At 39.1% G+C, this 24,165-nt stretch overlaps 1 long non-coding RNA gene across 1 annotated transcript in view; it reads right to left on the reverse strand.

Moving 5' to 3' along the window:
• Positions 1-2,248: 2,248 nt before the first annotated feature.
• LOC125613215 overlaps positions 2,249-24,165 on the reverse strand; it is a 58,957-nt gene continuing 37,040 nt past the window's right edge. The window contains exon 3 of the long non-coding RNA XR_007343713.1: positions 2,249-4,494. This is a non-coding gene — a long non-coding RNA (uncharacterized LOC125613215). The remainder of the gene's footprint in view (positions 4,495-24,165) is intronic.

The raw sequence follows: 24,165 nt of genomic DNA on the forward strand, positions 1-24,165 counted from the left end.
CTTTGTTCTAGTGTCCAAGTCTTTGATCCACTTTGAGTTGATTTTTGTGCAGGGTGAGAGATAGAGGTTTAATTGAATTTTGCTACATTAGATTTCCGATTTTGCCAGCACCATTTGTTGAATAGGCTATCTTTTCTCCAGTGAATGTTTTTGGCATCTTTGTCTAGTAGGAGATAAGTGGATTTGTGTGAGTTTGTCTCTGTGTCTTCTATTCTGTACCATTAGTCTACATGTCTGTTTTGGTGCCAATATCATGCCATTTTTGTTACTATGGCTCTGTAGTATAGTTTAAGTCTAGTATTGTGATGCCTCCTCCCTCACTTTTCTTGCTAAGGATTGCTAAGACTATTCTGGGTCTCTTATTTTTCCAAATAAATTTCATGACTACCTTTTATTTTTCTTTGAAGAATGTCATTGGGATTTTAATAGGAATTGCATTAAATCTGTATAACACTTTCAGTAGTATGGCCATTTTGACAGTATTAATTCTGCCTATCCATGAGCATGGGACATCTTTCCATCTTCTGAGGTTTCTTCAATTTCTTTCTTTAGTATTCTATAGTTTGCATTTTAGAGGTCTTTCACCTCTTTTGTTAGATTTATTCCCAGTTATTTTATATTTTAGGCTATTGTGAATGGGGTAGTCTTCAGTGTATTCATTATTGATATATAGGAATGCCTTTGATTTATGGGTGTTGATTTTATATCCTTATATTTGCTGAATTCATTTATTAATTCTAGAAGTGAAAATTTTTGGATCTTCTAAATATAGAATCATGTCATCAGCAAGTAATGATAGTTTGAGTTCTTCTTTACCTATTTGTATCCCTTTAATTTCTATCTTCTGTTTAATTGCTCTGGCTAGAGTCTCAAAGATGATATTGAATAGAAGTGGTGAAAGAGAACATCCTTGTCTTGTTCCAGTTTTTAGAAGGAATGCTTTCAATTTTTCTACATTTAGAATGATACTGGCCTTCGGTTTAACATATATAGATTCATGATGTTGAAGTATGTTCCTACTATCCCTAGTTTTTCTAGTGTTTTGAACATGAAGCAGTGCTGTATTTTGTCAAATGTTTTTTTCTGCATTTATTGAGATGATCATATGAGTCTTGTTTTTAAATCTATTAATATGATGAATTATGTTTATTGATTTCTGTTTGTTGAACCAACCCTGCATCCCTGGGATGAGTCCCACTTGATCATGGTTCACTATCTTTTTAATATATTTCTGCATGTGATTTGTCAGAATTTTATTGAGAATTTTTGCATCTATGCTCATCAAGGATATTGGTTTCAAGTTTTCTTTATTTGATGTGTCTTTGTCTGGTTTTGGTATCAGAGTGATATTAGCCTCATAGTATGAGTTTGGAAGGGTTCTTTCCTTTTCTATTTCATGGAATACTTTGAAGAGTATTGATATTAATTTTTCTTTGAAAGTCTTGTAGAACTTGTCTAGTCCTGGGCTTTTCTTTGTTGATAGACATTTGATGACATTTTCTATTTCATTACTTGAAATTAATCTGTTTAAATTGTGTATGACCTCTTCATTCAGTTTGGGTGGGTCGTTTGTCTCCAGAAATTTGTTGATGTCTTTGATATTTTATATTTTATTGAAGTATAAATTTTCAAAATAGTTTCTAATTATCTTCTGTATTTCAGACACATCCATTGTGATATTTCCTTCTTCATCTCATATTTTGGTAATTTGTGTTTTCATTTTCTCTTTGTTAGCATGGCTAGGGGTTCATCTATTTTGTTTATTTTTTCAAAGAACCAACTTTTTGTTTTGCCAATTTTTAAAATTGTTTCTTGTTCTGATTTCATTGATTTAAGCTATTGTTTTAATTATTTCCTGTCTTCTATTGCTTTTGGTGTTGATTTGTTCTTCCTTTCCTAGAGCTTTGAAATGTACTGTTAGTTCATTTATTTGTTGACTTTTTATTCTTTTAATGAATTTGCTCAATGCAATAAATTTCCCTCTTAGTACTGCCTTCATAGTGTCCCATAGATTTTGATATATTGTATCGGTGTTCTCATTTACCTCTATGAATTGTTTTCCATCCTTGATTTCTTCTACCTTCTATTCATCATTCAATAGTGTGTAATATATCTCTATTTGTTAGAGTAGTTAGTTTTATTTTATCATTGATTTTGGATTTCATTTCATTGTGATCTGATAGAATGCAGGGTATTATCCTGTTTTGTTGTTGTTGTTGTTGTTGTTTTATTTACTAAGAGTTGCTTTGTGGCATAAGATATGGTCTATTTTGGAGAAGGAGCCATGTGCTGCTGAGAAGACAAATGCAGTTGTTTTTTTTTAATGTTCTCACTTTGTAGTTGGTTGAATCTGTGGATGTGGAACCTGAAGCTATCAACTGTATTTTAAATGATATGTCAACAAGTATTGCCAAAAATTCATACCAGTCTCATTATCAGTTCAGATCCTAATAAATCTAAGGTGTTTTGCTATTCATTTAGAGGAAAATTTTCCATTCTGTTAGGGACTAGATGTGTTCTTTAAGAGGCTTTTCTAGAAATTCCCACTAATTTTCAAATGAAATATTTGATATATTATGTAAATGAGATTATTTTGAAAGTTCTTCTAATACATTTTTTCCAATCAAAATGATTATTAGTTGATGACTTATTTCCTTACCTCTTACCTTACCTTATTTATTTTTCCCCAGCTCACTCCAGTTAGTCTTTCTATAAAATGACTCATAGACACAATTCTTGTCAATGTCACCAGTGACCTTCATGTTATTCAGTAGAGGGGTTACTATCTGTTCTCATTTCACTTGACTGCTTGGCAACACTTTACACACATGATCATTGTCCTCTGGGGGTGGGGGGGGGAAACTTTCTTCACTTTTGTAACACCCCAAACTCTTGATTTTCTTTCTTTCCCATTGGTCACAACTTCACAGGCATATTGAACAGATTCTGTTATCTACCTTTTAGCTTTTGAATGTTCCAGAGCTCAGAGCTAGGATATCTCTTCTCCGTGTTTATTATCTTCCTTAATAACCTCATTCAAGTCCATAAATTTAAATACCTTCTTGGTGTGGACAACTTCCAAATTCATATATCTGGCCTTTACATCTCTCCTGAGTCTTCTGTGTCCACCAACTTTAATATTGTGATGTCTAATAGCATCTGAAATTCAATTCAACCAAGAAAGAACAATTGGTTCCACACTTCCTCTGTCCCAACTCTGTCTTACTCCATTGTTATACATGGGCATTAACTCAACCTGCATATACCCTATTGCTCAATGTTCATGGAGGAAGACCTTGAGGTCCCCTGTACTGAGGTTCATATGCAGGGATATGAATATGGACCACTCGGCTTTTGCTTCTAAAACATATCATGGTTTAGTCCACTCATTTTCTCTCTGCTGATTACTACATCTTTGCTCATTTTAGTTCATTATTTCACAACTAGACTATTCTCCCAGCCTCCTAACAGGTCTTGTTTTAACTGAATTTTAGTAATATTTTGTAAAAGACTCATATGTACCATTTGTGACATAGAATAGTTAACTTTGCAAATATTATATATTAAATAGTTATTAGTCAAATGGATAAATATGAGATTTTTATACCAAAGGAAATTTTTTTTTGTAATTTTTCAGAATCTCACTTAACTAATTCACAAGTACAAATATAAAGTCTTTGTCAGAACATATATCCTGAAGTTTTATACCAGTAAAGACAAGAACAAAAACAGTTCAGAATAAGAGCAGCTCATTATTTTATCAAAGATACACAGTGTTTGGGCATCTTCCCCCACTGGATTCTGATCCAGGACTCAGAGGAAATCTTCCTAGCCTGCTGCCAAGGCATTAGTCCTCCAAGTTTAAAAAGAATTATTCTCTTAATATTCTTCAGAAGGTATGCCTCTTTTTAATCCACGTGTTTACAGCAAACTATTAAAAGTTCCACAGTTAATAGAATTTACTACTTTTCTTAAGTCATCCCATCATTCTCAAAGCCTATTTTCACAGCACTGTCATTTTATTCTTGCCTTTTAATAACCCCAAAGCCAAAAAACCAAATCCTATACCATTAGATAAAAAGTTATATTCCTAATGAGGTGATAGGAAAATGACAGTTACCAATCATGTGTGAAATGCAAAGAAAGTAGAAGGTTCAATGGCAGAGAGGCTTGGGCTCCATCCTTGGCTCTGTTGATCCGTGAGCATGAGTTTGCAGAAGTAGTCTAACTTCTCCTTATCCCATTTTCATGTCTCAGAAAGGTTGCTGATAACCCTCTGTTACCAGATGTTTGTGAGGTGTAGGTGTGTTTTTCCTGGGACAGTACACAGAGGTGAAGTGCAGGCCCAGTGCCTGGAGCCAGTTGACTCCTGCAAACTGCTCTGGGTCTTCCCTCCAATGGTTCTGTTTTGGTTGCTGTCAATCAAATGTTACTGGTCACTATTATAGTGTCCAGTGGCAAGGACCTTCAGGATCTCTTCACAAGATGCAGACACTGTGGAAACATGAGAACGGGGGGAGTCCTAAGACATCTGTCAAACATCTCACTCAAAGTCAGTTCAGCTACCTGAGCTGACAGCAGCCACACTGGAGATAATCAATAAAGATTTCAGAATGAATTAATGAATAAAGATGGGTGTTCTTCTCCATCAATTGCCTATTAGAAATACTTAATCACATTTTTCATTGTTTTATTGCAGTTTATAGACAAAAAAAAAAACAACCTCTTGGACTTGAAAGACGGCACTAAAGAAATGCTGCAGTGTACAGAGTGACTAGAAAGCAGACGGAGGGAGGGGAGAGAAGTTGTGGGTTAAGGGACAGCAGAGATTTGATTCTGAAGAGAAAATCCTTACTGGGTCAAGGCAGCTTTTGCATAATTCTATTATCACAAGAAGAGAAGAAATAATCATATTAGGTGTGTGCTATCCTGCTTGATGTGGCTTGTCTTACCTTACTTTTTGAAGTCATACAGGTTTAAATGCTTTGTGTGAGTGAGTTGTTCAGAAGATGCCAATCAATAAGGCAGGTGCTGCCAGAGCAAAGCAGGGAAGTTTTTGATGTTGACAATGACATACATTCTTGTGCAGAAAGGAGTAATCCATTTGGACACAGTTATGAAAAAGTTTCATGTGTACTGCTTTATCAAACAGAGGCAGTGTCTTTCTGAAAGGTTGCTTCCAGACAAGGCAACCGCGGGACCACAGCATGGCAGGGGAGCAGCCTGGAATAACAGCAGCCCTTTATCTTGTCTCTCTCCATTGGATGAAAAAGTGGGCATTCACATGAGCAGCTGCATAAGGTTATTAAGAGTTACAAAGGAATTGTAAATTGTAAATTATGTTAATATTTTATAGGCATGGTCTCCTTTATCCACATAACAACCAAGTCCCTACACCCCATTTTACAGGTGAACATAAGCAAGTAGAGTCTAATTCAAAACTAATAATTTACGAATGTAAATTATTAAAATAATTAATTATTAAAAATGTTCTGGGCACCCTGCCGGGCGGCTTGGAAAGCTGAGACAGGAGGATCATGAGTTAGCAACAACGAGGCACTAAGTAATTCAGTGAGACCCTGTCTCTAAATAAAATGCAAAATAGAGCTGGGGATGTGGCTCAGGAGTGGTCGAGTGCCCCTGAATTCAAGCCCTGGTACCAAAAGAAAGAAAAAGAAAATGTGATACACTTAGGAATTTCATCTAGCAGAAAAAAAAAAAGAAGTAAATCCTGCCATTTGCAATAACACTGATGAATGTGGAGATTATGCTAAGGTAATTAAGTCAGGCAAAGAAAGATAAATACTCTATGATCTCACTTATAGGTGGAATCTAGAAAGTCGACCTCACAGAAGCAGAGTATAGAACACTAGCTAGCTGGAGTTGGGGAACACAGGGGCAAGTGGGGAGATGTCACTCAAAGGATATAAACTCTCAGTTCTGACACAAATGAGTTCTGAGGATCTAAAGTACAGCATGGGTGCTGATGGATATGTTAATTTGCAGGTCGTAATCATCATACAATGTATACATCAAATCATCATGCTGTATGTCTTAAATATAAAATCTTTATTTGTCAATTAAATATTTTAAAAAGCTAGTAACCTAGATTAGATCTTCCAGAAGATAGAACTGAGCGCTTCCAAATATGCCCTTACACAGAGAACACCGACTTGCCAGTTATGCATTAAGCAGTCTTTATTATCAGCTGTCACCTCCCCTGGACTGTGTAGGAAGGAAGAGGAGCTTTCTAGCAGTGATAGGATTTTACTCTAACCCCTGCAGGCAGGGCCAGCACGTGCTTGCTGATCATAGAGGTTCAAGTGTTGGCCAACAAGAAACTGGGAGTTCACTTTTTCCCATCATAAGAGGGATCTACAGCACAGGGCAGAGTATAGTCCTGTTATGTGTATACATGTGTTCAGAGAAAAACTGCAAAATCATTTTATGGGGCCACAGGAATTTTCATCATGGCTTTTATCCAGGGCAGCCAGGAAACTCAAGTCAGGCACATTTGTGCAGATAACCTACAGTTCCTCTCAAATCACAACCTACAGTTCCTCTCAAATCACAAAGTGTTTGCAGCTCCACCACTGAACTATCACAATATCATGTCCTCTTTCTGAATCATAAGCTCTACAGGCTCCAATTGGTTTAGGCAAAAGTTTGGTGAGCAAAGGTAATCTCAGTTTTTCAATATGATTAAGATTTAGAGTATTGCAGAGTATAGTAAAAGAATCAGAACTGGGCAAAGTATGGAGGACTTTGCATTTTAGGCTAATGAATTCTGGCTTCGTTCTACATGTTTTAAACTATGTTCTAGTTGCTTGAGGAATCTTGCATTCAAAGAAGCACTTGTTGCAGCTATAGTCAAGGTATGTAGTACATGCAGTCAAGGTATATAGTACCTGCAGCTATTACAGCTCCTCATATTTATGGCAAACATTACTAATTAATCATAGCACTGAATTTCCTAAAGGCAATTCAAAAATCAGCAGCTGGAGCCCTCTGGATATCTGTTAACCTCTGATCAGTTTTTATAAGATGCCTAATCACCATTCCTAGATCATGAAATCTCTTATGTACCAGAGATAAGGAGAGTCTCTCTGGTTGAGATCCAAGGATGGTTGAGGAGGTGAGGACACTGGTGTGCTGGAACAGGCTTGCACCAACTTGTGGGAGCCATCTGTGTACCTTTCTTCCAAAATCCAAGGTCAATAGGTATTCTAAATAGAAAGTCTGGGTTCAAATCTGGAAGTCATTTGGCCAAGTCTAATGTAGCTTGAAATTGGCTATAGTGGGAGTATCTGTGCCATGGAAATCAGCATTCTCTACAAGTAAGGATTTTGTGAGTTTGTTCATTTGTTTCAGTTTTGAGACTCAGTTAGCACAGCACTGAATGAGGGGAAGGAGGCAAGAAAAAGTCTACAATTCATGGTTCTTAATTACCCTCTGTGTTAGTCAGATTTTCTCACTGTAACAAACACTTGAGATAATCAACTTATGAAGGAAAAACGGTTATTTTGGCTCACAGTTTTAGAGGTTTCAATCTAGGATTGGTTGGTCCCATTGCTTTGAGCCTCTAGTGGCATATCATGGCAGGAGTATGTGTAGAACAAAACTGTTCACTTGACCAAAGAGCAGAGTAAAAGAGAGAGGGGAAGAGATTGGGTCCCACAACCCCTTCAAGGGCACACCACCAGTGACTTAAGACCTCCCACTAGGCCCCACTTCTTAAAGTTTCTATCACCTTTTAATAATGCCAAGCTGTGGACCAAGCCTTTAATATGTGGGGTTTTGATGGACATTTTAGATCAAAACTATATCACTCCTCACTGAGGCGATTCAAATGGTCAGCCAAACCTCTTCTCCACATGTGAATCATTGCAGGCAGTGGTCAGTCCCAGAAGTTTTTGTGTGTACTTTTGTTTCAAATCAGATTTGGACTTTAGAAAAGCAACCCTGGCTGCAATGTATTAGATAGACTGAAAGGGTGTCACATCAGAAATGCTATCAGAGGCAAGGATATCAGATGGTAATCAAATTGCCTTTGTCCAAATAAAAGATGATGAGACCTGAACTAAGGCCAGAACAGTAGGAAGGTGAATGAAGAGAGGACAGATGTAATCGAAGATTAGAAAAATAGAGTTGACAGGACTTATTGATTAATTGGGTGTCAGGGTAAGAAAAGAAAAAGGTAGATGATAACCTCCAAGTTTCAGATGATATTGTCATTCATCAAGACAGGGTATACAGAAGGAGTGGCAGATTGTGGGGAAAAATTGCTGACTTAAGTTCAGAGCAAGTTGAGATGCATGAATGGCAGGTAGATAGGGCTGAGGCTCAGAGATGTAGGCTGGACCAAAGAGCATTTTGAAAGTCATGAGATGGTAGGAAATTGAGAGCAGGTAATTAGAAGAGATCCTGCATTGTGAAGAGACCTAAAGGAGAAACACACATAGAAAAAACAATATTTGAGGGTTGCGTCACAAAATAAATTTTAATAAAAGGACAGGAGTGGGAATGGTCAGTGAAGGAAGAAGAGACCTGGAAGATAAGCAAGGAAAAGAGAGAATTAGATGGCAATCAATGTAAAATAATGGATCATGGTCTAGAAGGATAAAGTTGAGGGGAAATAAAAGCAGATTAGGTTTAGCTGTGAGAAGTTTACTAAGACCTTTGCCAGAGTGGTTTCTGTGGATGGTGGGGAGAGAAAGGGCCTATGGGTATTTAGGGAACAAAGGGAGAAGGTGGACAGAAGAGAAAACAGAAGCAAGGATTGCAGGTTTAAAGGTAAGAAAAAGAAGAAAGGTACAGAGTCAAGACATAACATTTATTTTTACAAGGACAACTTGATCATAATTTTATGACATAAGAAGCACCAGTTAAGATGAAGACGTTGATTTGCAAAGGAGAAAGAGAATCACTGGTACAGTATGCTCCAAGAGGAGACGAGAGCATTGATCAAGGGCACAACTAGAGGGGAAGCCCTTAAACAAGAGAAATAAGAGCACTTCCTTCAGGATGAGAGAGAGGGAGTGAGAATAAATGCAAATATGGATATCTTTTTAATGGTTGGAAATTGAGGAAGGTTAAGTGTGATGTTCCATTTGTTCTTGAAGTTTGAAAAAGTTTGACAGGAATAGCAGAAGTTGAAATAAGTATGTGGGAATGGAAGACAGCATAATACCCTGCTTTAAACCTATGCTATATTTTAATGCCTTAATACACACACATGATTTTATTGCACTGTCATTTTTGTACATTCTGTGCCCCCTTAGTCACTGCACTACCGTAGTCATAATAGCACAGCTCACACCCCATTACTATTGCTCATTTATTTAGGGGAGGAACGGTGCCTCTAGCCTAGCAGAGCACCTGAAATGTAATGGCTGATTAGTGAATGTCTGTTGAATGGATGAATGAGTGAGTAAATGACTAGATGCCTGAATTAGTCCAGTCTCTCCAACTAAACCGTTAACTCCAGAGTGCAGATTGTGTCTTCAAATTGGTTACTCAGCATGTTTGGTACATAGGAGCTACACAATCAGGATGCATTAAAATAAATTGTGCCGCTTACAGACAAAATGTTGATATAAAAATCAAGAAATGCATTCCAAGGGAGAAGACATGAGATGAGATGAGATGAGATGAGATGAGATGAGATGAGAAGAGATGGGACGGAATGAGAGAGGTATTGACTTCAAAACTAGCTAATCCCATTGAAGAAAATACAACCATCTTTCTCTTCCCAGTGGTTTGTGTGATGGGTTGATTGAAATTTTAGGAAAAGTATCCTTTGAACATCCTGGTGCCTAGTGTTTTCCACTTCTTACAGGAGTAGGCAGATTATGCAAAGGGATTACCAGTGTTTCACACTGAATTTATTCTCCGGTTTCTTAGAAATTGGTTAATTACTATGGTCTAGACTCGAAGGCCCAGATAAAGTAGCCAGTGGCTGTTGGCTGTTGCCCACTTTGTGGTTTTCCTCCTTCTAAAGCTGCTGCCCCCACTGCCACACCTCCCTCTGCAGTGGTGAGAGAGAGAGAAGCCCTCAGGCAGGCAGTGAAAAGCAGCTCCTCTCCTCCCTGCTTTGAAATGTCCCACAACAAATGATAGTGGCAGGGAAATGTCTTAATCCAGCATGTTGTTTAGCATAATTGATGTTCAGATGCAGCGTTGGTAGAAACAAGCCCAGTTAATTGGTCTCTCAACCTACATTAGCTCTTGCATTGCAGCCAATTAGGCAGGGGCCAGAGGGCCCTCTGCTCTGCCATTAGAGCCCTCCACGCTGAGGCAGGGAAGGTGCAGCAGTTAGGTAGCAGAGCTGGCATAAATGACTTTGATGAGCCGTGTGCAGCTGCACCACAGCCGGAGCCATCTGTCCAGTTAGGAGTGTGAGCCCTTCAACAACCAATCTGAAAGGTGAAAAAAGAAAGGTGATGTTCAGAAGACAGAAATCTGGGCCCTCCCCAAGGGATGGAGTGCTACAGGCATCTTTGAAGATGATAGATTTGAAGGGTATAAACCTAGCACTGGTTCTACATCAATATTCTTAATGAACTAAGAATCCATCATTGTTGGAAACGCCTTGGAAAATTTTTTTTTTCTTTTTAGCACTAGGGACTGAACCCAGATATACCTCACCACTGAGCTACATCCCTAGTCCTTTTTATTTTTTATTTTAAGGCAGGGTCTCATTAAATTGCTGAGGTTGGCCTCAAACTTGCAATCTTCCTGCCTCAGCCTCCTGAGCTGCTGGGATTATAGGTATGCGCTACTGTTTCCAAAAGGAAGGGCATATTTTAAGGAGACACTATAGAGCCTTTACTGCCCAAAGATCCCCAGACCAGCAGCATCGCCATCATCTGGTGGGTTGTTAGGAATGCAGACCCTTAGGCCCACTGTTGACTTCCTGAATCAGAATCTATAGTTTAACAAGATCCCCAGGTGTTTCATATGCCCATTAAATCTGAGAAGTGGCGCTCTAGGCCAGGGGTCATCAGACACCTTTTATTGGAAAGCATCCATGTCCATTCATTTGCCTATTGATCATGGCAGCTTTCTCTCTACAATTGCAGAGCTGAGCAGTTGAAGGGGCAACCTAATGGCTCATAAGCCAAAAATACTTACTCTCCAGCCTTTTACAAAAACTGTTTGCTGACCCCTACTCTGGGCCACACTGATGAGGATGGCAGAAATTTCTTTAAGAAACTGTGTGACTAATGTGTCTGTGGGTTCTCTGAGAGCAGCTAGAGCCAGATATTTAAACAATATTGTTGTCCTGATATTTTTATGGACATTATGGACTTGTGGAACGATATGTGTTAGGTGATAATGATGTTGATTCTAGGGACTTGGAAGTTGCAAAATTTTGTACTTCCTGATCCCATGACTGAGTCTAATTGTTTGAAGGATCCTTTTCCTTCCTCTTTCACAGAGACTAAAGGAAAAAAATGATAAACTGGCATTCATAATAAAACAATCACTAATTTTCTAAAAGTGCATCCTTGAGAGCATATTCATTGTCACTAGAAATATTAACTTTTCCAAATATACCAAGAACTTGCTTTGACTTTGTTGCCAAACTTTGGGGATAATTTTATACCTAACAAATTACTCAAAGAGACCACTTTCTTTGCTGCTGTTTTTCACCAGCATGAAATGTTAGCGAGCCACAAGCTCTCTTAAAACAGGTTCAGCTGCTCTGTTTTATATATAGCAAAAGGACTGACTGTTAAAAATACCCATTGCTGGGTGCATCCCATGAAGACAGCTTAACTCGTCGGTGACTAATAGTGAGGAAGGCGCTTGCTAAACCAACATGTCTGAATTGCTGAAATATTTTGATAGGAGATCCTGGCTTGGAGCTTCTAGATCTGCACTTAAAAGAAGTATTAAGGAAGCTTCTCATTATGTCTTTGAAACTCTTGGAGTTTCTCCAAGCTTTTGCTACCCGAGTGTGTCTCTGTCCTTCTGTCTCTCCCTCTTACACACACACACACACACACACACACACACACACACACACACCATCAACAAAAGCCAGGCTGCAGCCTCAGACTCCAGACGCATGCATCAATCATAATTGCAGCTCTGCCAGCAGTCATGTAACTGCTTAAAGACCTCAACAGCCTTCTGGCACTTAAAGGGGAAAAAAAAAACATCTAATTAATCACAGGTGAAACAGCTTGGACCGTCTCCAAAAGCCCCTGAATTTACTGCCAAGCTTTGATGCTAATTTTCTTTCTAAGTAACCCCCTAAAGAAATTTACAATTAGGTAATTAAAGTAATGAATAAAGAGATACTTAGGTGGAGGGAAATGAGGAGAGGGAAAAAGTCTATATTTCCACCCTGTAATAAACGCATCTGGGTATGCATCATTTGTGAACCCCAACTTAAAGGTCCCCAAGTGACTTTCTCCTGAAGAATATTTTAAAGATCAATATTTGAAAGACCAAAATCAGGCATATAAATGAAGTTGGGAGCAGGTCATTCTGCTAGGGCCTCTAAGACAGGCGAGGGAATATGCCTTCAACCAGATACTTACTCTTGACTTTTTTTTTTTTTTAATGTCACAGCTTATGTCCTATGGGAAGCTTGTTGGTTTCTCCTGTGAGCTGATTCACTGGCATTACTGGGTTTGATTTAGAACTCACCTCTCTCTCCTGTTTCCCCAGGTTCCTCCTGGGATAGATTCTAGATTTCTGGTTTTAATTGACTGGAGAGAAATTGTTTCATTCTTTTGTCCTTAAAATTGGAAGTGTTCAGTAGGGAGGACTTTAGATTTTATAATTTCAGCCCAGACCTTTCCTCCCTGACACTTAACATAGGAACACTACAGGAATGGGGGACGCCAGCTAATTGGTTACTTTAAGTTACAGAATTATACAGAAATGTTCTGTGTTTAAATAATGAATCAAACAAGTTTCTGCTAAACTTCTAAGTGCCTAGATCGTCAACCCATGTTGGAAACTCATGCCAGCAACTATTTTGTCTGTCTTAATAAATATAGTGTAATAAGTACAATGCTTTTTTGAATAATCTAGAATCTTGAATTTTTTGAGTGAAAAGCGCTTTACTCTGATTTATATCAACACTGCACAATAGTTTGTACAAAGATAGAGCAGATCCATATTTTGTCTCTTTACCATGTCTAATAGAGTGTGAGTGCTTACTGTTTATTATTTATTGGTGGTTTATGTAAAGAATGTATGAGACAATTGAGGATGTAGTTCAGCGATTAGAGCACTTGCTTAGTATGTATGAGGCCCTGGGTTTTCCACCCCTAAAACAAGAAGGAGGAGGAAAAAGAGAAAAAAGAGGAGGAGGAATAGCAGATTGCAGTAAATCATCACTGTCTCAAAAATATCCTGGAAATTTATTATTGTTCTTTTTTTTTCTTTTTCTCCTTCTTCTTCACTAAGCTACTCTATGAATTTACATATATATATTTGTCCTCTACTGAAAGAAATAGGGTAAAGATCATAAATGCCTGATTTTGGTCTTTCAAATATTGATCTTTAAAATATTCTTCAGGAGAAAGTCACTTGGGGACCTTTAAGTTGGGATTCACAAATGATGCTTTATAATGAGATAGGTAATTTTATAGTTTAGTACTTATTTTTGGACTGAGGATACTGAGCCTCAGAGAGGTAAAATGATTTGGCAAGGATACACAGCCACCTAAAGGTAATAGGCTTGGAAACCAGATATGCCTGCACTTGTAAACAGTTCCTGCTACATACCAGCTGGGGACCTTGAGAAACTACTTGCTTTCTGAGTTTCTTATTCTGACCTATAAAATTAAACAATAATATTCTTGAGGTGAAGATTAAATGCACTAATATAATAAAATGCTTAGCACCATACCTGGAACATGGTATATGACAAAAATATTTATCTCTTAATTCTATTTATTTTAAATTTTCTTGGGACTAGGGATGTGGCTAACTGGTAAAGCACTTGCCTGGCATGCTTGAGGCCCTGGGCTTGATCCCAAACACTGCAAAAATAAATAAACAACAAACAAATGTTGAAAAATAAAAATCTTAGATTTAGTTGTAATTTTTTGGTGGATTTTATTAATTATTCATAGTTTCTTACTGCTTTCCAAAGAAGGTGGATCCATAGTCAAGGGCAATTCTTTGGTTGCTCACAGACATGTGGATGCAGCCAGAACTCAATTGCTCTGCAGAAGAAAAAGCCACATATTTCAGAGGCCTCTAAATCAGTGCTTCATTATCCTCCTATGTAACAGAATTATATGAGTTTTGAATTTATTCCTAATTAAGGACTAAAAGAGCCTGTCCCCAGGAAAAGCAATTTCAAGACATGAGTGAGCCCCAGTGAAGAGGTAGTATATGGTAAGATGTGAGATGTTCCCCAAAAGATCATGTGTAAGACAATGCAAGAAGGTTTAGAAAAGAAATGGTGGATTATGAGAGCCTTAACTGAACCAGTGTGTTAATCACCTGATAGGGATTAGCTGGGTAATAACTGTAGGCAGGTAGGGTGTGGCTGGAGGAGGTGGGTTAATGGGGGCATGCACTTGGGGTTTAGATGTTGTCCATGAGGGGGAGCCTGATTAGATCTGAGGTGACAAGAATGAGAAATAAAAGCCATTAGAGCCCATTTGCAATGTGCCCTCAGCAAGTCTAGTTTCAAGGTGCTCCTCCAAAGATTATTAATGACATGACAGTGTTTTCCGTGCAGGAATCTGATATGTGAAATAACACTGGTGTACACACACTGCATTGTAGATGGTAAGAGGGACCTGCCCTCATTTATTTAGTTTTACAGATTTGAAGAGACACCCTAATTCGGCTGTCAGGGTGAGTGCCAGTGTTAAGCATCCAGCCCTTGGAGGAACAGATTTCCACAGTAAGTAGTTTTCTTTGATAGTAAGGGTCAGCAAAGGGTTTGGCCCAGGGGCTAAACCTGGCCTTTCACCTAAAGTTTGTACAGTCAGCAAGCAAAGAATGCTATTACATTTTTAAATTATTAAACAAATTAAAATAAGACTAGTTTGTCACCCATGGAAATGTGATAAAATTCAGATACCAAAGTCCGTAAGGTAAGTTTTATTGGAGGACAGTCATTCATATTCATTCGTTTATATACTGTCTCTGACTGCTTTTCCACTACAATGGCAGAATTCAGCAGTAGAAACACCAGAAAGCCTAAATCATTCAGAAAATGTATGCCAACCCCTGTTCTGGAGAATCCCTCAGCGAAACTATTAACATTTTTTTTTTTTTTTTGCAAAAAGGAAAGTACTTGCAACTGAAAAATTATTAAAAGGGTTTTCTCTAGAAAACTATAGCCTTATTTTAGACTCACAGGATGGAAATCAATATATCTGCTACTCCCTGGAGACAAAACACCTAATCCCCAAAGCAGTAAGTTCCAGGTTTTTGTAAGAAGTCTCTAAAGTTAAGGTCCACCAGGTTCCAACTGCCATTCAGACCCAGGACAAGTCAGCAGTCAATCCCCAAAAGCAATGCAAATATCTTATTCTTTCAGAAGTCATTACTGGCCATTGATCAGCAATCCCCCGTCATTGGTCCTCTCACATTTTACCTTCATCAGTAGAGAAAAGGATGAGCCAGAAATCACATAAACCCTAATTATTTTTATATCCATCTGAGTCATTCACTCCTAGCTCATTTCTATGCCTAGACCTATTTATAAAATTTAATAAATGTGATTTTAATTCCTTTCTACATCACTCCCTCCATCCAAAAAACAAGTATGGCCCTCAACTGGCACCACCAGTTGTATCTAAGATATTCATCATCCTAGGATATCAGATTGCTTACAGTCATTGTCCACTAAGTTTTTATTATTTTTTTTACAAACTAGAGAAAATGCATCTTAAGATGAAGAACAATATTGCTGTTGTTTGGACAACAGAATGGATGAGGATTGACAGTGAACAGGAACAGCCACATCACCCTAAGGGCCTCAAACATCAACCCTCATGAGACTAATCATGAAGTCATTCACCAAAGACATGTTCAGGAGTGCTCTTAGGTGCCATTACCAATGGGCTTAGCCAGCAGGACTGATGCACATACACACTCAAAAGTAATGCAGAGGAGAAGAAAAAGGATCAAGGAAAAGGTCTAATAGCAAACAAAGAAGCCCTAAAGGGGAAAGGAGTACACACCTTGGGCAATTTATGGACAAGGGAGGACTAGAGTTGAGCAAGAAAGAGGGGTCAGATTGCACTATTCAGAAGCGGGTATTAATGGATTTGGGGTTTTTTATTTTGTTTTGTTTTGTTTTGGTACCACGAATCGAACTCAGGGGCATTTCATCATTGAATCACATCCCCAGCCCTTTTTTATATTTTGTTTAGAGACAGGGTCTCACTGAGTTGCTTAGGGCTTTGCTAAGTTGTTTAGGCTGACTTTGAACTTCTATTCCTCCTGCCTCAGCCTCCCTATCCACTGGGACTACAGATGTGTGTCACCACACCTGGCATTAATGGAGTTTTATGGTGAAAATAAACAAACTCTTAACACATGCATTACAATTGTGTTCTATTGGAGTAGAGCTATAATAACACAATACTTTAGGTATTTATATGCAGCATACATTAATATCTCACAGGACTAGAGGATGAGAAGTTCAAGATAAGGTTCTAGCAGAAGGTAAAGGCCCTGTCCTCAGGAATGGTGCAACCTTGTGGCATCCTCACATGGAAAAAGGGACAAGAAGGCTGGAAGAGCCAACTCACTCCCTCAATCTGTTTTTAGGACACATATCCTATCCATAATCATGAAGCTCTCATGACCTATTCATCTCCTAGAGGCCTGACCTCTTAATACTATCATGTTGACCATTAAGTTTCAATACATGAATTTCAGGGGACACATTCAGATGACACCAAATAAGATAGTGGCAGAGCTGATCTTTTGCCATTCCAATTGAATTCTCTTTCAAAATAATAGAGTGGACAAAGAACCTTTATCCAGTCTCTCAGTTGCTTAAAGTAGAAAGGTTATAATTAATGGCTTTCCAAACACAGAATTCCACTTGGGTAGGCCTATCTTTAATGAGTTGGAAGAAGGAAAATAATAAGGATTTGAATCCTACTCTTTTGTCAGAGGAGATAAAATTTAGGCAATCTTACTCTTGGACTGATGAGACCACAGAGCTTCAGTTTTTAAAACTCTTTTGTAGGATAAATGATCTCTAGAATGAATTAAAGAATTGTAGGTCAAGTGCTACCCAAAAGATTCCTAAGCCAAACACTGGGGTGAGATCATAGACACAACATTTTGCCCATTAATCTTTAAGGGATCTCTCCCATAAGCCTTTGCAGTATATTTTTATTCTTTTTTCCATAGGGTAGAATCTATTATCCATGGATGTTGAGATTTCTTTCTATCAAATACAAAAGAAAAAGAACTTATTTGGGGATATTGACCTCATAAAGGTAGAGGAGAGAAAAACTATACCTTTAATTGAAATGACTTCAAAGGCTCTTTTTATGTGTGTCTAAATTTCACTCTTTTAAAACTGCATTCCTGAATTATGAAGAGGTGCCATCACATCAACTGGAGAGGGACTGTGAGACACTCAAGTTAATGGTCTTGCAAAAAAGTAGGTTGTGGAGAAATCTGACAGAAATAGTGTCTGAAAGCAACAACTGTGACATAATATCCTACTCACAAATAATATTGCAATCAATACAAAGCATTGTAAGGAAAGGGTGACCCAGTGGCTAAGACACTCCTCTCTAAGCACTACCTGCCACTGTCTCTCTCTTGGGAGTGGCCAATAGGTAAAATATTAGAGGTTGAAATTTCACATCAACAAGTCACCGTCCCCAGGTGCCCAGTACAGGTTTGCATACATTATCCAATTCCTGTCCTTTGAGAAAAGCATGGGACTATTCATGTCAGCAGGTTATGCTCAGTGCTTTGGGGTACATTTTCTAATAATTGAGACCCCTCCCAACCCTTCTACCTGATCACTAGCTAATAGAAGGGCAGCTTCACCAGAGGTTGGCAGCAAAGACATTGTTCTGCTTGCTGCCTTCCAAACAGCTGGAATGAATCTTTCAAGAGGCACAAAACCACCTCGAGCCCAGAAAAATATCAACAATTGAGGTGAGAACAATTGCTCTACTTAGGCGTCAATGTATATTTCCATATAGAGAGGGCAGATCCTGCTCCATCATGCAGTCATGAATGTAGCGTGTTGTATAGGATAACCATCCTTCAGGAAAAAAGAACAAAATGCTCTAATTGGCAGTGTGCGATTGTTATAATTAAAAGCCTCTTTAACTTGGAACACAGTTTATTCCTGGAGAGGAAACGGTGGCTGGGAGTCGCACCCAGCAGTGTCAGCAGGCTTGAACTCGCCTTTCTCCCTCCTTGATTCTGACAGTCACAGGAAGCCTGAAACCCCTTTGACACTCACCGCAGCGATGACAGATCCTCCCAGAAGACTCGACAGCAGCAAACAAATGCATTGTTCTCCTTGTCAGCCCACTATTGAAAGGTGATCCACAGCCCAGCTGCAATTGGCCTCATTTGTTGGTGTTAGCAAGTGTGAGGCTGAAAGCTCATTAGAAAAGCGAAAGCTGAGAACAAGTTCCTCAAATCAGGCTGCAGAATCAGGGACCTGTCAGCAAGCTCTGAGAGAGGAACCCACCCTCCACCTTCTGCTGGTGATGGAGGCCCCTCGTCCCTTCCTGCACTCCTTCCCTGTCTCATCTTGCACAACCCATCTCCAAAAAATGGCATCACAGGTGTTTTTGGTCAGGGACTTTGATTTCAGTTGGTTAGTTTTCTTTTCATCACTAAATACTGCCTCTCTGTGGATCAGGAAACGCACTGGCTAGGTCTTTTAGGAGCTCTTGGGACATGTGCCCTTTTCTGGCATAAGTGTCACTCTGTCATCCTAGTGCTCTTGAAGCATTACCCACCTCCTCGGCATTACACATACATGGTAAAATGCACGGCAGTTGATTAAACCTTTATGTGTTGGTCTATCTTTATTAAACTATGGACTCCTTAAAAATAGGGGCTTTGAGGGTAGCGTGGGTAGTAGGGAGCACAGTCTTTGGGTTCAAGCTAGTGCCATCTATGGTCAAGGTCAACTCTTAAATCCTTCTATAACTCAATTTCTCACTCACATAAGAAAGGAAAGAAGAGAGTGTTAGGGGCCTTTGTCCTTAACTCCTAACTCCTGGTACCTCAGAAGGGGTACTTAACTTCAAAGAAGTTATTAAAATTATGTGTCATTAGAGTAGGTCCTGATCTTATATAACTGATGTCCTTATTAAAAAGAGGATAAGCACAGAGGAAAGGCAATGGGAAGTCACAAGAAGAAGGCAGCATCTCCAAGCTAAGGAGAGAGGTTCAAAAGATACTAGCCCTGCTCACCTTGATCTTGGACTTCAGCTTCCAGAACTCTATGGAAATGAATTTCTATCGTTTGGCCCTGCTCAACTATGGAACTTTGGTATGGCAGACCTAGCTAACTATGACAGGAAGGTCTGACTAGAGCTAACAACCTGGGGTCCTGGTTTACAACTATGAATATCATACTCATTTTGAGACGGTGCTAGAAGGTGTGGCCCTTCTAGGGAAAATGCACATACACACAGAAGTTTGCAATCCATTTGAGGTCTCAATGCCTGGCTATGATTCCTGATGTCCTAAGTCCTCTGGAAGCTTATTGATCATTTAGAAACGAAAGAAAACACAAGGGTCAGGTGGTAATGAGACTTTTCCAAGAAAACAGGCCCTTCACAACCTGGTCAGAAGAAAGAGTTAAAATTTGGGGAAAACGAATGTCACTGTCATTTCAATTCACATTCCCTGAAAGTGACTTCAGCCCTTTGTTTTAGGGAAAAGAAAAAAAAAAATGATTTTCAGGTGGTTGTTTTTTTTCAAACTATCTTTTCAGACATCAGAAGGAAGACCCCCTCAGGACATTTTCTCTATGTTAGCAGACCTATTTAAAAACAAAAAGAAATGAGCCGAACTTGATATGCTATGATATTCAGAGATATATTTCTTTTCTACCCAGATCTAAAGAATGAAAGTAGTTGGCCATCCCATTTTATTTACAAGAGAATGGGATATGATGGGCAAGGAATGGGGTGACTTGGGTTCTAGTTCTAAAAATATTCAGCCATTCAAAGACACAGAGAGTTTAGTTAGAAAGTTTTAAGTAAATCTTGACATAAGTTAACCTTTATTTTTTCCACCCTGTTCACCCACCCATAATCTAAAACAGCAATACTACCAGTGTTGGCCATTTCAGCTCTAATCTGCTCTCTGTAGTCTCTCCTTTCTCCATCTCCTTCTCTCCCATTTCTCCATTATGTAAATTCAGCAGGTTGAAAAGATCTCGATGGTCCCTTCCAACTAAAAATTCTATGATTTTATGATTCTCTGAGTCCCAGTGCTGTGGTAGCTCTAATTTCAAGCTTGTCTTTAATTCTTTGCTTTGCTTCACAGAGCAAGAGAACAGCTTATGTTGCAAAATGCATCCCAGAGAGTTGCACCCCAGAGACCATGAACAGGGCAGACGCAGGCAGCAGCTAATGCAGAGCACAGCAGCTTGACCAGGGGACGGGTGTGTGCATGCGGGGGAGTCTTGTTATTGATTGTGGAAACCCTTGCTTAGCAATGTAGCTGTGCTGGCAATTATAGGGCGGAGGTAGTGTGAAGTGGTGAGGGGAGTTTGTTCTGAGAGAGTTCTTCCAGGGGTTTCTCCCCAGTTTAGCTCTGTGGGACAACTGAGAGAGCTGACAGAGAGCCAAGGATAAACTTTAAAGGGAACAAGTCAACTTCCTTACCTATCTAACTTTGGAAGAAAATCCACAGTAATATCAATGTTTTGAGAAAGAAAACATTGGCCAGTACTGCAATACTGGAAGGGAGCTTTCCTTGCCATGCAGTGGAATTCCATTGATTTACCCTTTCACTTCCTGTAACAGGTCTTTTCAGACAATCCTTTCAGACAGAACTCGGGATAAGTAATTATAATTTAAAGCACTTCAATAAGAATTCTATGAGATAAAATTGGCAAATGAAACAGACGTTTTCCTACGCTAGTCCAAAGAGACAAGGGTGTGACAGCAGAATGGACAGAAAGATGACAGGGTTAAGATCTGGCTTTGCTTTTAGTACTTAGTAAGACCTTGTAACCAATCCTCTTTGCCATACTTCTGCTAACATTAAAGCAGAGTGGAAGTTGTTATTTTAATAGCAGTTTTAGGGTGAGTCAGAGGTGGCAGAAGAATTTCCTTTCAAAAGGAAAATGAACTGCCCTCTTTAGGAACTTGAGCTTTATCCTTGGCTCTGATGGATATTCTCCTTGAAGGCCTTTCTCCATGGAGTGGACTGGGTCAAGAGTGTTCTGGTCACAATAGCAAATGACATTTTCAAATTTCCTAAGCCAAACCCCAGTGCCACCAATAAAAGCATCCATAAGAGGTATCACTCACTAGAACTACCAAAGAGTAATTACTTTTTAAAAAATATCTCCAGAGAGTATTCAAAATGTAGTGAAACACATTGGTCAGACTTCCATGAGGCTAATACAAAAATAATTGCAACGATAGCAGGGTATAAATATACTATTTATAACTGTTATGGACATATGTAAATCCATGTTGTAGAGACATGGTGGGTAATAGAATTATGGTTGATTTTTGGCATCTTTTCTATGTATTTCTTTATTTCCCATGTTGTTGGCAATGAGCATATATTTTTCCCCTTTGGAAGGGACCTGCAATGACATAATGGCAAAGCATTTTTATCTTCCTACTTAAAAACAAAATTAAGCCAGGCTCAGAAGCACACACTTATAATCCTAGTGGCTCTAGAGGCTAAAGGAGGAGAATTGCCAAGTTCAAAGTCAGCCTCAGCAACTGGGCAAGGACCTAAGCAACTTAGCAAGAACTTATCTCAAAAAAAAAAAAATAATAATAATAATAATAAAAAGAAGGGTTTGGGATGTGGTTCTGTGATTGAATGCCCCTGGGTTCAATCCCTGATACACCCTCCCCCCCAAAAATTAAGAACATTCAAAAAGAAGGAGCATGCATGCACACACACACAGGCACATACATGTACATGCAAACAAAATTTAAAAACATACATCTGAGAGAGGAAGCTTGCTTTGTATACCTAATTTTTTAAACCTTCTTTGTGCAGGTGGATAAAAAACCAAGAGCTCCACCTCCCAGGCAACTAATGGATATTTTTTTCTTTTATTCCACACTTTTCTGATCATTTTACTCATTCTTTGGGTTAAGGGAAGAGGGAAAAGTAGACAGAGGATAAAGTTCACAACAATTCCCGGGCCTGCTTCAAGTGGAAAGAAGGTGCACACATGTCCAGTTCTTCCTGAAAGCCGGCCCTGTTCTCTGTGCCTTGCTGCAGACACATGAGTGATTTATTGCTCACAATGTCTCTGAGTTTGTAATAAAGTTTTCAGCAGCTCTTTTTAGCTGCTGTAACCTCTGCCCCTGAAATCTCTCTCCCCCTCCCCCTCTCTCTGTCTGTCTGTCTCTTTCCTCTCTCCTTCTCTCTCCTCTGACTTCACTTTGTTCTTTTTTTCACATAATGTCAACTCATAAAGCTTTCATCAAGTCAACCAGGTGGAAAAATTCCTTTGCTGAAAGATGCATTCATCCAGGCCTGGGTGGTGAAGAAGAGGCATTGGGCAGGAGAGGGACACGCCAGACAAGGTGAGAAAGGGAAGAAAGTGTTCACTGGTTCACAGCTGGGAAAAGCTTTGAGCCTGGGGAGGGAGGTGAGTGCAAGCTTTACAGGGGCGTGCCCCCTAGATGAAAGGTCCCTCCACATGCCCTGGCTGCCAACATCCACAGAAGCTGATGAATCTGTCACTACAGGATTGGGGGATGTAATTCAAATTCATAATATCTATATTCAAAGAAGTAGAGCTTTGGACCTAGCAATGATGCTAAGAAGGCTTAAGGAAGCCAGGCACTCTCTAACATTACACACCAGCCTCTTGTGGGCAGGCTGACTTTCCTCCCTCCTCCCATAATCCACTCAACCTTTTTCTACCTCCAGCTCTGCTACATCCTGCCATGATCACCCCTGCCACCACACCCCATACTGTGCCGCAGGATCTTCAGCACACCCACCTAATATCATCCTAGAGCTATGTGAGAAGTAAAAGGGTTGCTACAAGTACTTGAAGAAAGGCCAGAGGGATCAAGACTACAAGGAGCAGTATAATAAGATTTGTGATGCTTTATATTTCTCAAGGACTAGAGCCACTGCACAGAAGTTTAAGATTTGGAGAAAGGCTAAGTGTGGCCAGATGTCCTGTTTTTGTTTTTGTTTTTGTTTTTCCTTAATTTGACAGATAACTCCCTAAATTCCGAGGATCCTAGTGAAAGTCTCATGATAAATCAAGGGTTTCCAGTGCTCCCAAGAAACACCTGGATGTCAACTTCACCCTTCCAGCAGCCTCCAGTCTCTGAATTCTGACTCTTTCTTCCTTTATTCATTATACTTGATAGAATACTTACCCTTATGTAGCAAATTAACTTCATTTGAGAATCATACTGTAAATCAGAGAGCAAGAATACAACACCAAGAGACACAGTTTGCATTAATGAGCTTCAAAACTGTGGTCTTGCTCCCCTTTCCTCAAACCGTAGTGGGATGTCCAAAACTAACATACTAACACAACATTACTGATTTTATCAGTATTTTCTTTCTTTTTTTATTTCAGCAGTTCAAATTAAATGTGTAGTTGTGTAGTCATTATTGTTTGCTTGTTTTCATATAATTCCTGCTTGGGGGCTGCTTAATCTATAAATTGATATATTTTATTTATTTTTTTTTTAATTTTTTATTGTTGGCTGTTCAAAACATTACATAATTCTTGATATATCATATTTCACACTTTGATTCAAGTGGGTTATGAGCTCCCATTTTTACCCCAAATACAAATTGCAGAATCACATCAGTTACACATCCATTGATTTACATATTGCCATACTAGTGTCTGCTGTGTTCTGCTGCCTTTCCTATCCTCTACTATCCCCCCTCCCCTCCCCTCCCCTCGCCTCTTCTCTCTCTGCCCCCTCTACTGACATTCATTTGTCCCCCTTGTATTATTTTTCCCTTTCCCCTCACTTCCTCTTGTAT

Source organism: Marmota marmota, unplaced genomic scaffold, assembly GCF_001458135.2.
Source record: "Marmota marmota marmota unplaced genomic scaffold, marMar, whole genome shotgun sequence".
NCBI lineage: Eukaryota > Metazoa > Chordata > Mammalia > Rodentia > Sciuridae > Marmota > Marmota marmota.